The 19080-nt window shown below is 40.7% G+C and overlaps 1 protein-coding gene and 2 pseudogenes across 5 annotated transcripts in view; 1 reads left to right on the top strand and 2 right to left on the bottom strand.

The window, feature by feature from the left end:
• Positions 1–19080, bottom strand: part of DGKB (diacylglycerol kinase beta) — a 589512-nt gene that overhangs the window by 520449 nt on the left and 49983 nt on the right. The window lies entirely within an intron of this gene.
• LOC118620631 lies at positions 4398–4562 on the bottom strand (annotated as a pseudogene).
• LOC118619856 lies at positions 8940–9546 on the top strand (annotated as a pseudogene).

The following is a 19080-nucleotide window of genomic DNA, read 5'->3' as shown; positions in this document are numbered from 1 at the left end:
AGCTTCAACATACACCTTAGCAGAAACTTACAATACTTCAGAGACCAGGTTGTATATTGAAGAGACATGAAGCTGATTCCCTGTTCTCCAATTCTTTGTGGTTGATAAAGCACCACTCTAAGTGAGCAGAATACCTTTCCATTCCTCTTGTTTATAGACACAGGTGTACACCATTCTGCACGTACTTACAGAGATATACACATATACAGATATATGAATTCTGGCATAACATACCCCAATAGACTTATGCTTATTTTAACCATATCTTCACCCCATGATAAAATAAAAGGGAAAAAGACATTTTGTTCTTCCACAGAACTGCATGAAGGCGGGCTGTTCATTTCAGGTTTCTACAGAAGTAAAACTCATCCAGTAGTCATTTATAAATGCCTAGAGAACACAATTCTTAAAATTATGCATGTCGATTTTTAGTGGTTTATTGGTCATTCATATTGCAATATTCTTAGTGAGGTGACTACCTGGAATAAATTAATAAATTAAGAGCCAACATCTGTGACTCCCATTTCCATGAACTGTGGCTCAAGGTTGATCTTGGTAGGAACCCATATTCAGCTGAATCATCATCAACTCAGCTTCTTTTTTCATCTCAAGTTCCATTTTTTAATATTTTGACATCTGAAATTTACCCACAATCTAATATCCACTTCACAATATAGTTTAGAAATGAGAACATTATCTTGTTCTTCTATTTTTGTTCTAATAACCTTTCTGGGGCCTAATCTCTCTGAGATTGAGGTCTTGCCTTGTCCAGCCACTATTCTATAAATGGGGATTTGGGTGTAGAACACCAGGGAGTCACACGTATCCTGCCTGGGCCCCTTTAAACAGAAGCTCGTACATGAACTGCCTACACATCTGCTTGGATTTCCAAATTCCACTAGACTGTGATAATCTTTCTGCTATGTTCTACCTACCTTCACAGGATAATGCACGTGTATTTACTTTGTAACTCAGCTGCTTTTCTGGATCTTTCCTAAAACCTGTCACCATAAACTTTCCAATCTTTTTGATGATGTCAACTCTAAGCCCCGTCTGTTTAAAACAATAGTGGGGCAGTGGGAGGAGAAAGGATGCACGAGAAATCTGACCTACCCTCTGGTATGAGACAGACTCTAAGGAAATGACGCCTGGATGCTAGATAGCAGGTGAGTGGAAGACAAAGTCTCAGTCCTATTTCCGCTCATATTGGAGCTTCAAGTACAAGAGCACAGTGACAGATTCTGGGCTGAGCACGGCTGAGAAATCCAGGCAAGCAGCCAGCCAGCCAGGCAGCTGTGAGCTGGGAGATCAATTCACAGTTAATACATATCTGCAATGGAACAAAGGTCTGGCATCCAAGGAGATTGACAACCGAAGCGCTGGGCAGCCAGATTCAAACAGCTAGTTTAATGCTCGGGATAAAGGATCAGTCCAGATGCTCAGCACAAAATACTGGATCTTCTAGAAAGCAAAGGAAGGTCGCAACTTGAGGAAATTTTGAAACGCAGGGTTACTTCCACAGGTACTGATGTTTGCCTTGTCCAGTAGGGCAGAGGACTTGGAGAAGAGCACTGGATGACAATTGCTGCCCTTTGACTAGTATATTAATCTTACCTGAACGTAGTTGATTAAGGTCAACCCTGACAGAAAGAATGGGGTCATTGTAGATGGCCATTCCCATTACCATCAGTATCATCTAAGAACTAAGGTGGTACTGAGCCTAAAAGTGGGAGTACTTTTGTTCAGGAAACACCTCTTTATATGTTGAGATAGATTAAATGTAGATGGGGACGCACAGAGCAGATTGTCTTATGGCTTGCCTTCCGAGCATGACTTGTTCCCTTGTGCATCCTCTCATGGTTGGCTGACTCACGTATACACAATGCCAGAGGAGTTAAATTGGTACATTTTAGGAATGCACAATTAGAAATGTTCTAATTCTGCTTGCATGATTTTCAAAGAAAACTTAATTCCTATTACATAATTCAAAAATTAAAATAAATCAATAAGTGCATTTGGCAATGTGTAGACAACAGAAGAATCAAACTAACGGATGCAAAAAAAAAAAAAATGCTCCATGAAAAATGAAACACTTCTAGTTTACCTCATGTCCTTTTAGGTGTCAGCTGCATCTTGAATGAGCTTCCTTTGTGATTTGACTGCCTCTCTGCATGCACTTGTTAGATTAATCACAAAGGCCCCGTGGAGTAATGGAAAGATTTAAAGCCAGAGAGATTTGGATTTGAGTCCTGGCTCCAGAATTTTTGGCTGAATGTTTCTGGGCATATTTTTAACCTCTTTGTGGCTCAATTTTCTAATACCAAAGATTTGAATAATGATATGGATCATGCAAATGTGTCTTGCAAAGTGTTTGGTGGCCAAGAAATTCCCATTCATTTGTTCCATCCTAAACATGATTGAAACATATGATCATCATTCAACAGTTACCTGTTGACTTTAGATTAAAGCACAAACCCCTGCTCTTAGCACAAGAGGTGTGTCAGAATATGATCTAAACCTACCTACCAATAACTATGTTATATGCCTTCCTTATGTATAATTCAATGTCTAGTCACCCAGCTCCCAAGGTGTCCCATGATTTTAGAGCTTGCTTTCTTTCTTTATGGTTTTTCCCCCAGAATTCCCTTCAATGCCAAATGAAGTTCAAGCATAACGTATGCTCTAGTTTACCCGCCACTTTGTTGACAAAATCTCTCAGGGCCTCCTTCAACCACAGTAGACAGCATTCCCCACAATAACTCTCTTCGAATCTATACCTGAGTCCTGGCTGGTATAGCTCACTGGTTAGAGCGTCGGCCCTCAGACCAAACGCTCACAGGTTCGATTCTCAGTCAAGGGGATGTACCTGGGTTGTAGTTTCAATCCCTAGCCCTGGTCAGGGCATGTGAGGGAGGCAACCAATCGATGTAGAGACACACTGATGTCTCTGTCTCTCTGTCTCTCTGTCTCTCTGTCTCTCTCTCTCTCTCTCTCTCTCTCCTCCCTCCCTTCTGTTCTCTTTAAAAGTCATTGGAAAAAATATCCTCGGGTGAGGATTAAAAAATCAAAACAAAACAAAAAAAACCATATCTGATTTATGCATTAAATACTATTACTATTTTTTTTTCTTTATTAATTTTAGAAAGAGAGGAAGGGAGAGGGAGAGAGAGACAGAAACATCATGAGAGAGAACATCGATTGGCCGCCTCCTGCATGCCCCCACTGGGGATCAGGCCCACAACCTGGGCATGTGTCCTGACTGGGAATCAAACCGGCGACCTCTTGGTGCATAGGTCAACACTCAACTACTAAGCCACACCGGCTGGACTACTATTAACACTATTAATTAAATTTTGCAGTATAGTGTTTTAGAGTTTGCAAAGTGTTTTCTCTTATTATTTTACTTAAAATTCACAATCACCTTGTGACTTTATCAAACTTTGTCTCCAATTAACACATGAAGAAATCAAGATTAAAGTAATTATTTTTCAAAAATCACACAACTAAAAGGGCTTGAACTAGTGATTAAACTCTTGCATATAACCAAAATCTCTTTGGAAAAGGAACCAATAGAAGTTTCCACTACAACCAAGGCATCTGCTTGGGAGACGATGGCTTTTATTAATTTAGTTCAGGGAACATTATTACTTATTTTTCTAATACAAAGGAACATCAGGATTACATTTCTGTTTGATAATGGATTTAGGATTTAGTATGTGTGGTTCATTTGAAAAACTTTAGAATATATGTAGATTTTGCATGTATAATATAGTTACAAGAATGCATCTTCAATAATCATTAACATTGTTCATGTTGCACTGTAAGGGGAAAATATACAGAAATGACAAGACTATTGAACAGAAGTCAAAAAATTCTGCAAATAGCACATTCTCATTATGCCTCATTACAAAAGCATTTTTTGTTTGTTATATTTTGAAAGTCAAGGCCAATAGTTTTACTAACCAAATAATAGTCATAGCCAGTCTGATTAGATGATCATATTCTACTGTTAACACAAAGACTATTCAACCTATAAAAAGCATTTGTCATTTTCGTAAGTAACAGGTTTTTAAAGAACTGGTTGGTAGGTGTATCACATCACCCTTCATTTGCCAAAGTCGACAATGCCATGGTCCCTGTTTCAGGGAGGACGTTGGTTTCCAGGGACATGAAGGCTCTGTCGTGCGCAAGGGGGCCGATGCCTTTGATCACAATGCTACATAGAATGATGGAAACATCATCTTGTGGTTCTTTCAACTCAGTGCTTTCAAAAGTTTCCTGCACAATCTAGGCCTCCCCACTGTTTTTTTCCCTTTTCACAAAGGATATTGATGGCCCACGAATCTTTTCCTATGCCTAGCCAAAAATAGGGGTGTGTAGCCTTAAAGGTTTGACGAGAAGAATGTTCTAATTTAGATACTGAGCTAACGCTAATGTGCATAAAACTTATTGTATGTGGTCCAAAGTTAAATTTGATAATGAAAGTTTCCCTTGGACATACAGTATTTAAACTGATAAGAACAGATAGTACACTTGGTCTTGCCAAAAGGCCGAGAAGCGATGGTAATACAGTATTTAAAATAGTAGAAGAGATTTATTTTGTCCACTTCTAACAGGTTTGTGTTTAACCCAGTGGTATACAAACCTGGATCCATCTTGGGGTAATGTGGGTAGTTTTCAAAAGGTACTGATGCCCGGGCCCAAAACACAATGATGAAGATTGTACCAGACTGAAGTGGATCCAGATATGGGGATTTTATAAAGCTCTTCACGTGATTCTTCTACACAGCTAAGGTCAAATTTGCCACTGATCTGATCCTTAAAAGGATGCCCAAAGAAATTGAGAGGTAAAAGCAATTTTTTTCCTGCTACATTTTCGTGTGTGTGTGTGTGTGTGTGTGTGTTTATATCCCTGGTTGTTGTTCAAGGGGCTTTTTGAGAAAAACAAATGTATTAGAACATTTTATTTTAAAATGTATTTACCTTGGCTTCATATCACAAATGCAAAAAATTGTATTTTGCAGATCCAGAAGATCCAGAAATTGATATTGTTACTAGTGCAATTCTCCAGGTGATATAAATGATGTTCTACTTACATCAGAGTCAGCAGCCCCCCCCCCCCAAAAAAAAAACAGCTACAGCACTATTGAATAAGATATTTGGAGAATTAGTCACCAAGAGACAAGTTCATATCTACTTGTGGGAGAATTACAACAGAAGTACAGAGAGACTGAAAAAGAAATGCAGATACATTGTTAAAATATTAAGGTTCACGTTATAGCAGTTTATGTGCTAATTGAAATCTATACACCTAGATTTGTAAACATCCTAAGAGGAATATTGTGATGACATAGCTATATGAGGAAGAGCCATAAAATAAAAAGCTCTTCCCCGGCCAGTGTGGCTCAGTGGTTAAGCATTGACCCATGAACCAAGAGGTCGCTGGTTCAATTCCTGATTGGGGCACATTCCCAGGTTGTGGGTCAAATCCCCAGTGGGGGGCAGGCAGGAGGTGGCCAATCAATGTTCTCTCTCAATGATGCTTCTATCGCTCCCTCCCTCTCCCTTCTCTCTCTAAAATCAATAAAGAAAAAAAATTAAATAAAAAGCTCTTAAGCTGTTCTGAGCGCAAGTTCCCTCTCTACATGTTCCTGCTAAGCACTTAGGATCATTGTTACTGAAACAAGTATGGTCATAAATGTCTTAGAGAAATGTGTATAGTAACACACCTTGTGATAACTCTTTCTGTTTATCTAGAAAGACAGCTATTTAATTCCAGCGTAACTCTTGATTTGAGACCACAAAGAACATTTCCTTTTCATATTTATTATTTGTTAATGATTTTCTTAAACAAGCATTCCTTAAAATACCTTTCTGCATTTGCTATTATCTTTATCTACCTATATTTAACTTCTTAATGGGTGCATCTAGCCCAGTGCCTCAGACAACATATTTCTGAGACTGGTTCTATGGATAGAGAAAATATTTGATATTTGTTAACACACCTCTGTCAGCCGGACACTATCCTAGAAGCCCATGAAATACTTACATTTTATACAGATTTCATGGTTTAGAAAATTAGATTAAAAAAATCATACACATATGTTTGAGCCACTCATCTGCACAATAACAAAAATTTGATCCTGAAGCCATCATTTTCATTGAGAGCTATACTTGGTGGCTGAATTGACTGGTGATTCCGTGGTGTGCTGGCAAATGGTCACCGCTGAACAGGGTTGACTTACAGGTTTGCTAACTGACCCGCTGCAAACATTCCACCACGGCCGGTTCAGGGCTCCAACACGACATCATGAATGAGACGGGGGGAGAGATGTAACACTCGACTCAAACAAGCAGGAATTATGCATTAATCAATATGGAACTTTATAGACTTTAAGGAGAATGAACAGGTCTTTCAAAACAAATAGATGTAAAGAGGAGAGATTTCAAATATTTGAGTGGCATGTATTGACTTTAAAACAAATACTGTTCCAAGTACTTGGAACATATCATTGCACAAAACAACATATTCTTGCTCATGTGTTTTTTAGTCTAGTGAAGGAAGACAAAAAGAACATAAATAAATGTACTATAATATTAGAAGATTTCAACTGCTATGGGAAAATAGAACAAGGTAAAAGGGATTCTTAGCTTGCAGAACAGTTTGCAATTTTAAATAGCAAGCTTAGAGTAGACTTCTGTAAAAAGGTGCCTTTTGGGCAAAACTTTGAATCTGGTTTATGTTTTAAAAGAAGCACTTTTCTTATATAAAACTAATAAAATCTGAATAAGCTTTTTGGATTATGCTAACGTTTATGGTCTGGTTTCAACAGTATTTTATCACCTGCAGTTATATAAGATGTAACCAACTAACTAATATGTGGGACCCCCCGGTCACATTTTTTTTATAAGTTCCTATGAATCTAACATTATTTTAAATTATTATTTTGAAGGAGTACTCTTACTATTCTATTGAAAAGAGACTGCACAAGACAAGAGAAAAAGCAGGGAATAATTATGGGATTATTACATTAATTCGGTCTAGAGAGTTGATGACTTTGCATGAAGGTGTTAGTGGTGGTACAGGAAAGATGCATTATTTTGAAAGAGGAACCAAAGAATTTCCCAATGAATTGAATATGGGTTGTGCAAGTGAAGGGTCAAGAGTGATCCCCCAAATTTCATGTTTGGGCAATTACAGGGATGGAGGTGCCACAAAGAGCAATGGGAAGCACTGCAGATGAAGTAAGTTTGAGATGGAGAGTTCTCAGTGTTCATTTTAGGCATTTTATACTTGAGAAATCTATGAGACAGCCAAATTTAGGAAAAAATAGGAAAGCAATCATAGTCCTGGGCACTGTGGTCCAGTAGGCTGGAGCACTGTCCCATACACCAAAAGTTTCCACATTCAATTCCTGGTCAGGTCATATCCCTAGGTTGCAGGTTCAATCCTCAGTCAGGGCTCGTACGGGAATGCAACCCATTGATGTCTGTCTGTCTGTCTCTGTCTCTCTCTCTCTCTTTTTAAAATCAATAAACATGTCCTTGGGTGAGGATTAAACATAATAATAATATGATTATAATATAAAAATAATTATATTCAGCCTAACCAGTGTGGCTCAGTGGTTGAGCGTCGACCCACGCACCAAGAGGTCGCTGGTTCGATTCCTGGTCAGGGTACATGCCCAGGTTGTGGGCCAAGTCCCCAGTGGGGGGCATCCAGGAGGTGGCCAGTTGATATTCTCTCTCATTGATGTATCTCTCTTTCTCTCCTAAAATAAATAAAGAAAAACATATTTAAAAATATATAATTGTATTCATAATAATAATAAATGTAGACTTCAGTAGAGGATCTGGACTAAAAAAACTAAATTTGAGTGTTATTTATAAGTTCACTCTCCATGTGATATCATAGAACTATGTAATAGTGCTACACAATATCACATACAACTATCTGATAGCACATGGCGAGTGGTCTTAGAAAAGATACCAAGGACTGAGACCTGGAGAACTCAGAGGTTCAGATATCAGGAAAAGAAGAGGAATCTGCAAGGGACTAAGAATGCATATCTAGTAAAATAGCAAGAAAACCAGGAGAAGCAACGTGCCATATAATATCAAATAAGACGAGGAGCAGGCTCTTCATTGGATTCAGCAAGAGGAAAGTCATGTATGTCCCTGTTCAGAGCCATTTCAAGTTGGTAGTTAGGACACAATCCCAAGCCGTGTGCATTAAGAGAAAATAAGATGGAAGGAGGGATGGAACGCAGCAAATATAGGCAACTCGTTCGAAAAGATCGGCTCCCACAGAAGCAAAGAATTTGAGCAGCAGCTGGATGGCAAGAAGGGGGTTTAAGGGTTTTTTGTTTGTCTGTTTGTTTGTCTGTTTTTATTAGAGAAAGAAAGCAGCATGCTGTCTGGCTGTGGACTGAGAGTCGTCCCATGGACTAAAAGTTCCTGGTTTGATTCCCGATCAGGACACATGCCAGGGTTATGGGCTCGATCCCCAGTAGGGGGCGTGCAGGAGGCAGCTGGTTGATGTTTCTCTCTCATATTGATGTCTCTGTCTCTCCCCCTTCTTCTCTCTCTAAAAAATAAATAAAAACATATTTTAAAAGAAAACAGCATGCTGATAGAAATGATCCAGTAGAGAGGGAAAACTGAAAATGCAGAAAAAAGAAGGGGAAAATCATAGCATGGGAACTTTACATGAGTATGAAAGAATGCAATCTCATTCACAGCAGAAGGTCTAGCTTCGGATGGCGGAGGTTAGACGTCCAGTTGGTGTGTATAAAGTTCTCTTGTGATTACTTTGTGTTAGTGGGTGAAGGAGGAAAAAAGACCATCAGCTGAGAAAAGAAGAGAGGGGATGATTTGTGGAGATCAGAGGAAAGTACTAAGAGGTGTTATTGAAAATTGTCCAGGAGTTCTCCTGACATCTCCCAGAAGCCTCCGCTCTTCCTTTTCCTGAAAGTGGCCAGAGGTGACCTCTGAAAATGGTTCACTATTCACTTGACCCAGAAAACCCCACAAAATCATGCAAGTCAAGAGGTTCAAATCTTCGTGTTCACTTTAAGAACACTCGGGAAACTGCCCAGGCCATCAAAGCATATTCGAAGAGCCACCAAGTGTCTGAAGGATGTCACTTCACAGAAGCAATGTGAGCCTTTCCGTCGTTACAATGGTGGAGGTGATAGGTGTGCCCAGGCGAAACAGCGGGGCTGGACACAGGGTCGGTGGCCCAGAAAGAGTGCTGAGTTTTTGCTGCACCTGCTTAAAAATGCAGAGAGCAATGCTGAACTTAAGGGTTTAGATGTAGATTCTCTGGTCATTGAGCACATCCAGGTGAACAAAGCTCCCAAGATGCGCCGTAGAACTTACAGAGCCCATGGGCGGATCAACCCACACACAAACTCTCCCTGCCACATTGAGATGATCCTCACTGAGAAAGAGCAGGTTGTTCCCAAACCAGAAGAGGAGGTTGCACGGAAGAAAAAGATATCCCAGGAGAAACTGAAGAAACAAAAAAGTATGGCCCGGGAGTAAATTCAGCATAAAATAAAGACTAACAAAAGTAAAAGCAGAAAAAAAAAAAAAAAAAAAGAAAATTGTCCAGGAGATAACAAAAGTGAGCGGACAATGAAAATGGGGTATGATTACCAGGCCACACTGAAGGCCAGTCAGTTTGAAAACAGGAGGAAAGTTAAAATCCCCTTGAGTTATGGTGTGATGGAGGGACTGGGCAAGGAAGGTAAAGAAGAAAGCAAGGCGATGGATGACTTGAATGACTTCTCCGGGGACTGCGTTTGAGTTGCCCAGGACTGCTCCCATGCCAAAGAGGGTCTGCAGGCTTGCTGACCTCCTTCCCCGCTGCAGACAGAACAACTGAGGATTTTAGAGCTTTATGCCTGCTACTCAGATGTCATCCTTCCCGGTGCCGGCCACAAAGGGATGTGGCAAGGAGAGATTGTTATTTATTTATTTATTGTTTTGTGTTTTTTTTTATCCTCACCCGAGGACATTTTTGCATTTATCTTCAGATAGAGCGGGAGGGAGAGAGGGAGGAAGAGAGAGAGAAAAACATCGATGTGAGAGAGACACATCAACTGGTTGCCACCCACACGACCCAACCAGGGCCGGGGACAAACTGAAACCAAGATACGTGCCCTTAGCGGGAACCAAACCCAGGACTCTCTGGTCCACAGGCCAACACTCTAACCACTGAGCCAAACCGGCCAGGCAAGGAGATATTTTTAATTCAGGTGCTTTCTGTGTGTGTTTCCCGTGAGTTCACAGCACCTTTATGGGTCTTGTCTTTCTTATTTTCTTTTCCCTTCTCTTTCATTTTTCTTTCTATTCTGTTCAGTGGCTGACTGCGCTTGGACATATTTAATTCTGGCTAATAACTGTCTTTTCAGCCTTCTTTCTTGTCTAGAGACAGATTAAAATAGAGAGTCTGAGTAGTTTCGCTCTCTGTGGAGCCATCGTCATTAGTGGTGGAAAAGCAGGTGTTTCTCTGGAGAGACATTGGAAGTGTCCTGTCCCCACTTCACATGCTCCCCTCCTGCCTTCCTGACAGAGGATGTGGGACATCCCCGGCACCCACGCACTTGGTTCATTCTGCAGAGGTTGAAAAACCAGAGAGGTAATTCTAGAGACTTTCTGAACCTTGATGACTCTTTCCAACCCGTATAGTTGAAGTTACATGTTTTGCCCTGTTCCTTTGGCGTATAGACTGCTTATTTATCCTCTATACTGTTTTCTATCTTTTAAAAAGTGATTTTAGGACATTTACTAGATGTTTACAACTTACGTTTATTCTATTTCCCCAGAAAGACAGGCTAGATTTTAAAGTGGATAAAATTGCAAGAGACGACCATTTATGCATATCGCTCAAGTAGTTTCTTCACAAATATCATGTGGAATCTCCAAACGAATGAACCCATTTTTTTTGTTTTTAATCCTCAACCAAGGATATTTTTCTATTGATTTTCAGATAGAGAGGAAGGGAGGGAGAGAGAGGGAGAAACATTGATATGAGAGAGACACATCGATTGGTTGCCTCCCACATGACTCCAACCGGGTTGGGTTTCAAACCTAAACCAGGTATGTGCTCTCGACCAGGAATTGAACCTGAGACCCTTGGGTCCACCGGCTGATGCTCCAACGCTGAGCCAAAGCAGGCAGGGCTTAATGAATGCATTTTTAACTTAAAAGTCAGATTTTCACATTGAGCAGTGCTGCTTAATTACCATTCACCATTTTTGGTGGCATTGTTGCTATTGGTAAATGGTGATAATAAAAATATTTTCTTGTGCTTCTACTGGGATTAGTACCTGGCACATAATAACATTCATTAACTCTGAGCTCTTAACATCATCTGTACTGTCAGATTTACTGACGTTTGGGATTATTTTTTCTGTAACCTTAGTTTCAAGTTATTTTCAACTTCCTTTATTTTCTTTTGCACTTTCACTAGATTCTTTGAACTTCCTATTTGAACCAGGAACCAGGATATAGCATAAAATGTTTTAAAGTTATATTTAAAGTATCCATTTTAATTTTTTGTTATGAGAAATAATACTTGCATAGCTAATAGAGTTAAGCGCAGTCATTATATGCATTTTAATAAAAATATTTAATATAATGCAACTACTGAGTTATAACTTTGAATCTGTACCTTATTAAAAAATTTAGCCCTGGCCAGTTTGGCTCAGCGGTTAGAGCGTCGGCCTGCGGTCCGGAGAGACCCGGGTTCGGTTCCCGCTAAGGGCACGTACTTCGGTTGCAGTTTGTCCCCGGCCCTGGTTGGTCGTGCGGGTGGCAGCCACTCGATGTGTCCCTTCACATCGATGTTTCTCTCTCTCTCTCCCTTTCTCTCTCTCCCTCCCTTCCTCCCTCTCCCTCCCACTCTAACTGTACAAAAAATGGAAAAATATCCTCGGGTGAGGATAAAAAAAAAAAAAAAAATTTAAACCCGTACTAGTTCAGAAGAGGAAAACTTCATTTTATTTATTTTTAAAGTTCTTATGTGGGTTGCAAAACACTTACTGAGAAACAAGACAGTCTGGTCACAATCATGTGTTTTCTAGTCACCATGCTAATAACACCCTGTTCAAAACAATGCAGAATAGCCCTGGCCAGTTTGGCTCAGTGGTTGGAGCGTCGGCCTGCAGTCCAGAGTGACCCAGGTTCAGCCTGCAGTCCAGAGAGACCCAGGTTCGGCTCCTGCTAAGGACACGTACCTCGGTTGCAGTTTGTCCCCGGCCCTGGTTGGGTTGTGCGGGTGGCAGCCACTCGATGTGTCCCTTTCACATCGATGTTTCTCGCTCTCTCTCTTCCTCTCTCTCCCTCCCACTCTATGAACAAAAAAATGAAAAGGTGTCCTCGAGTGAGGATAAAAAAATAAATTAATTAAAATAAAATAAAATAAAATAATACAGAATATCCAAAGTTTCCAACTAGTCACTGACCATGAATCTTCACCTCTCTTTACATTTATCAAGAAGCATAATGTTTGGCAGTCTGGGAAAACCAAAATCTATTTGCTTTGTCACCATACATATTTCAAAAAAGGTAATTTGTTCATGTACAAATTTTAAACATAAAACCCCAAAATATTGCCCCCTAAGTTTTAAATTCAAAATGCAGGGAAGTATGCCGTATTTATTTTGTGTCTTGATGTGTCTACTCGTATGTACCATGCCTCTGGAGGCTGTTAAGCTTCAACATGAAAATGAGGACTCACTACACCTGGAATTAGAAGAAGTTGAGAGATTTGCTTCCAGACCTTGGCTGGTAGATCATCTATAGGGGTAGTTCTCTCATACTATTGATAGTAGCATAAATATTGTAAATATTAGCAGAAGGTCCCCCGCTAGTATTAGAGGGACCTCCATTTTCTCCCTCTAATAATGCAGAAATTAGAACAATATCTAAGGTCTCTTCCAGCCACACCATTCCTTGACTCAATGATAAAAATACCCGAGGATACTCAGGCCCACACCCTCTAACAGTCCCCTCTTAATGTTCTCATCTCTAACGCTACTTCCCGTAACTCTTGCCCAACTTTTAACAGAAAGTTCAGAATGAGGAGCTTGGGAATGTCTAAACCCACTATCAGATAAGCGGAAAGAAAGGAAAGAGGAGCAAAGAAATATGTTTTTCTGACATGTCAAATTCTCCAGTGATATTGGGACCCTAGTGATAGTAGCACCTGCATTATATTTAAGAAATATATTTAGAATTATACTTGTGATAAGTAATCAGCTTTGATCAAGTTCCCTTTGTGTTAAAATTGGCAACTTTAAACTGAGAATTTTACCTACAATGTGACAATGCATTTTTATATTTTTAAATATGATGGGGCAGAGAGTAGACTAGAGATCAAATACTCTGTGTTTGGATATTGTGGCTTAGTTCTTCTGAATACTGCTGGTAGTAAGTGTTCTGAGGGACATCTATGGTGATATTATTATTAAATGGTGTCATTCACAATCTACATAATCCATTATCACTCTGGGATATTTGCTATAAGTTCCAACAGACTTTGCCATATTGTTTTGGCAAAATGCTAGCTCAGTGTGTTGGCCACTCTGAGTGAGAGGATTTCTTACACCTCAGCTGTATTTCAGCCGTTCACCTGATAAGACAATGGCAGTCCCGTGTGCCATGCCTGAAGTTTTTTTTTTTTTATCCTCACCCAAGGACATTTTTCCATTTTTTGTTCAGATAGAGGAACAAAGAGAGGAACACAGAGAGAGAAACATCGACGTGAAAGGGACACATCGAGTGGCTGCCACCCGCACGACCCAACCGGGGCCGGGGACAAACTGCAACCGAGGTACGTGCCCTTAGAGGGAACCAAATGCGGGTCTCTCTGGACCACAGGCCGATGCTCTAACCGCTGAGCCAAACCGGCCAGGGCACTTTAAGTATTTTTAAAGATCTAAGAAAGAAGTACATGATTAAAAGTGATGGTTTTATTTATTTTAAATCCTCACCCAAGGATATTTTTTTCACTTAATTTTTAGATAGAGTGGAGGGGAAAGAGGGAAGAAGGAAGGGAGGGAGGGAGGGACAGAGAGAAAAAGAGAGAGAGAGAGAGAGAAAGAAAGAGAAAGAAACCCATGTGAGAGAGACACATCAATTGGTTGCCTCCTGCATGACCCTGATCAGGGCCAGGGACCAAACTGCAACTGAGGAACATGCCCTTGACCAGAATCAAACCCACGACTCTGGTCCCTGGGCTGACACTCTAACCATTGAGCAAAACCGGCCAGGGAAGATGATTTTATTTTATTTTTTAAAGTTTAGTTACAAATAAAGTCTGAGATGGTTTCAGTGATGTAAGGAGTGTGCAACATTGCAGAATTTAAAATTCAAGACAGATTTCAGCAAGAGGCCGCAGCTGCCTGTCAGTGTGTCGCAGGAAACCCCCTACAGAGATAAGTCTCTGTCATGTTTGGGTGGGGGGACCCGGCAAGGAAATAGATGGTACCAAAGGTGAATGACACTATTCACGAGTTTCTCAACGCTGCTGTAAAAATTCACCAGAAGCTTGGTGGCTAAAATCAAGACATTTATTTTCTCATAGCTCTAGAGGATAGAGGTCTGAAATTAAGGTTTTCTTAGGTTGGGTCCTTCTGGAGTTTCAGAGAAGAATCCAATTCATGCATCTCCTTTAGTTCTGTGGACGCTGGAAATCTTTGACCACTTTACCTTGTCCCCAACCACATTAATCTCTGATCCTGTTGTCACGTGGTGTCCTCTGCTGTCTCTTTGTGTGTTTCCCCTTTTTAAAAAAACAGTATTGATGAGAGAGAGAGAGAGAGAGAGAGAGAGAGAGAGGTGGATTTGTTGCTCTACTTATTTATGCATTCATCGGTTGTTCCTGGCATGCGCCCCGATTGGAGATGGGAGACTGTACCCACGGAGTATTGGGATGACGCACTAACTCACTGAGCTACCCGGCCAGGGCTCACGTAGTCTTTTATAAGAACACTAGACGTAGAAACCACCCTCAATCCAGAACGAGCTCATCTTGAGATGCTTAATTACATTTGCAAAGACCCTTTTCCCAAATAAGTTCACCTCCAGAGGCTTCAGAGGTTTCAGGGGTTGGACTGAGAAATATTGGGGGGGGGGGCACTATTCAAACCACTCCACACTGGTTTTAGGTGGAAACTTTAAAGTGATGTTCAACGAAAACGTTGATGGAGGCATTGCTCTGCAAAACCCAGGGACCTGAATGACTTGTGTAGTTTGTTTTTTGTTAAATGGTATGTGAACTCAGGTCCTCTGAGAAACACACACGGAAATTCTAGACGCAGCTCTGAGGATAAAGAGGGGAGCAGGAGCAGACAGGGAGACTCTTCAGGCTGAAGTGGGTCTAACACTTGGGAAAGGGCACAAGAAGGAAGGAGACTGGGTGGCACGGCCTCAGGCGAGATGCAGCTCTGAGAATGTCTCCGCCAGGCCGGGGGAGCTCCTGGGCCAACACTGCCCGTGGCGAGTGTGCTGCATGGTCACCTGAGATCGTCACCCCCCCTGAGCTCGGGCATTGCCTGGAAGCAGCCAGGGAGGGCGTGGCTTCAGCATCCATAAGGCAGTAGGTGCAAAGTGCAATGACTAAATCATGAGGAGGCCGTCCAGTTTCAGGTAGGAAGCTGTCTGTGACATCTCAGCAAAGTCCCAAGAACTCATGAAAAGGGAACATTTTGCAACCATAGCTTTTTTGATATCTCTGGGGCAGGCCTTGCCCTAGGACACTGTTCTAGGACTAGTGATTATGAGATAAATGTAGGGTGATCTTTACGGCTCCCTAAACCGCTGTTGTAACAGACAAGAGTACTGGCGACCTTGAAGGAGTACGACATGTCAGTGACAGTACCTGAAGGGGGTGCTGATGCAGATGGCGATGCTCTGATGAATGTTTTTAAATAAATGTCCTGATAGTAAGAAGTTATTCAAATTCATCAACAGATCTCCTGCCTTAACCACAAAATATGAAAGAAAGACATTGTTCTATACATTTTTACTAAACTTCCAAAATTCTTATGAAGAGACACAGGCAAACAGACACTTTAGATCAAGTGGAGAGGTCAGATTTCCTACTTTGGACAATGAACATGTCAGAGAATAGTTCATATGAAAATAGCAAGGAATTATGGCAAAGGATTTGTTCAACTGAATTATTACTGTGGATTGGTAGAAGAGAAAGCATAAATTCTTAATGCAAATATTTAAATAAATTTTAGATTGTTCATATAAAAATAATTTGGTACCCTGGCCAGTGTGGCTCAGTTGTTTGAGCATCGTCCCATGCACTGAAAGGTCACCGGATCCTGATCAGGGCCCATGCCCAGGTTGCAGGTTTGATCCCCAGTTGGGGCCTGTATGGAAGGCAATCAATTGGTGTTTCTCTCTCACATCAATGTTTCTCTCTCTCCCTCACCCTTTCTCTCTCTCTAAAATCAATAAAAACATCTTTTTTTAAAAATTGTTTTTTCTTTATTGGTTTTAGAGAGAAAGGAAGGGAGAGAGAGAGAGAGACATAGAAACATGGATGAGAGAGAACATCGATCGGCTGCCTCCTGCGTGCCCCCCACTGGGGACTTGGCCCACAACCTGGGCATGTGCCCTGACCAGGAATCGAACCAGTGACCTCTTGGTGCGTGGGTCGATGCTCAACCACTCAGCCACTCCAGACAGGCTAAAAACATATCTTTTTTTAAAAAAATAATAATCTGACAAGTGTATGTGATCATAACACGAATATGAGTATTACACATTCTCACGCCATCACCAATTGCATTGGCACAAGCAAAGTAAATGGAGACAGATATGGGACTTGAGTTGTAAACCTCCCATTGCTGTTGTCTATGGCCTCAGTCGATAGTTCACAGCCATCTGCTCCCAGGGTCAAAGAGCCGACGGGAGAAAACTGCCCACTGGCCTCCTTCCTCCCCAGCAAGCAACAGTTCTCACTCCGTCCTCCGCCTCTTCCCGCCACTGACCTTCAATCAGGAAGCCTACAAAAGCTTGATTTTCAAAACTACCTTGCCTCTTCGTTGTTTTTGTTTAAAGGTTGTTTTTACTCATTATGTCTTTAACATATGATTCATACTTCAAGTTGCTATTTAGAAGGAAAGGTAATTTATATCTAATACTGTGCACAGCAGTATCACTGTGTACGACACACATGTGCACTAATAAGCTCATAAAGTGCTAGATAATTAGGTGTTAAATGATTAAATAATTGGCGCTTTAGTGCTTTGTATTATGCAAAAGTCTTCGTTGAGTTTTGTATAGGTGTTTTAGTATTTATTATTACATTGGAAAATTTGGATGGGTGTTTTCATAGGCTGGAAATGCATTCTTTTTTTTTTTTTAATCCTCACCCGAGGATATTTTTCCATTTTTTGTACAATAGAGTGGGAGGGGGAGAGAGAGAGAAACATCGACATGAAGGGACACATCGAGTGGCTGCCACTGCACGACCAACCAGGGCCGGGGACAAACTGCAACTGAAGTACATGCCCTTAGCGGGAACCGAACCCGTGTCTCTCCGGACCACAGGCCGACGCTCTAACCGCTGAGCCAAACTGGCCAGGGCTGGAAATGCATTCTTATTTTCCCTGTTAAAACATAATGGCACAGAGACGTCTACTATTAAAAAAAATCAATAGTCAACACATTTTCAATAATAGATTAGATGCAGATAAGGAGGGATGCATATGTTACACTTATTAAGTAGAAATTGAATGTATATAGGCAGTGAATTCAGTCGAAGTAACTGAAGAACACAGGTAATGAAAAAGAGACCACAAGAGTGAGAAAAGCCAACAGCAATGAAATTTAACCAAGCAGACTGGAGGGGCCCCAATATCAGCTGCTCAGAACGAGGGTTCCTATCCTCAGGTTTACAATAAAAAAAAGGTGAAGTAATCGATAATGAGGGGCAGAGAAACATATAATCAAACTACCTCCACCAAGGTCTGGAAAGGATTATGGGAGGTCTTTCGCAGAGGACAAAAGATGAGATCACCAGGAGATGTAAAGAAACCGTAAGTAAAAATGATTATATGGGCCTACCTCTGTGGGACATTGTTTTGTATTGCAACCTGTCAAACATCATGATAGAAGCATGTTTAATATCAGACAGTTACATTTTTTATGAACACATATTGCCTCCCAAGTTTCTTGTGGCGTCTACTGCAAAGGGGGAAAAAATAAATAAACCCAGGCAATAAGCTCATTATTCTGACGGTGTGACATTTATAAATTGGCTTGAATTGCTCGAATGTGTCACAGTCAGCTGCCTTGCTTGTTTCTGGGACCTTACTTGCACTGGTGTGCTTTGCTCTCACCTACAGAATTGGGAGGAACACAAGGACAAGTTACAAGTCTGTCTGACCAACTGGGCAGTAAAGTTTTAATAGCCGTGGAGATATCACCTTGGTGCTGTTTTGTAACAGAAAGACCTGGGAAAGACTGAGGAAAGTATCTCCTCCAAAGTTAAAGTTGGTCTGGAAGAAAGCTGCTTAAATTCAGAGTATTCCAAGAAATTAAATGTCCAATTATTACCTAGCAAGAGCTTTGCCTGAAGCACATTATCCAAGCACATACACAATCATAAAGATGACTGTAAATCGTTCCACTTGCGAGTTTAGAGGTGGTGTAAATGAAAGGTGTCAAAGATCTTAGGTTCCTATTCTCATCTTTGTTATTTTGCTACTGGTTTTGCTTAAATGTTACTCTGAAGAGGTTATTGATTGGTGACCTTTTAACAGCTGGCCCTTTGTAAATGTTATTTTAACCTTAATCAGATTATAATTGGATATCAATCATCCTTTTTTTCCATTTAAAAATGTATATATAGTCCTATGCAAGAGTCTTCTTTAAATTATTAGATTTCTAAATAAAATTCCAAGTTAATGAAGACAGATGGCCAACTAAGTAAAATTAACATCGCACTTATCCAAATCTATGAGACTTTTCCAAAACAACTTGTTATTGTCTTAGCATTGCCCAGTTCCTCTCCTTTTCCTGAGCCTTCTTTCCATCAGATTGCTCTGC

Source organism: Molossus molossus, unplaced genomic scaffold, assembly GCF_014108415.1.
Source record: "Molossus molossus isolate mMolMol1 unplaced genomic scaffold, mMolMol1.p scaffold_m16_p_7, whole genome shotgun sequence".
Taxonomy (NCBI): domain Eukaryota; kingdom Metazoa; phylum Chordata; class Mammalia; order Chiroptera; family Molossidae; genus Molossus; species Molossus molossus.
Note: the sequence above shows the minus strand (reverse complement) of the source record. Positions and strands in the feature narration are given on the sequence as shown.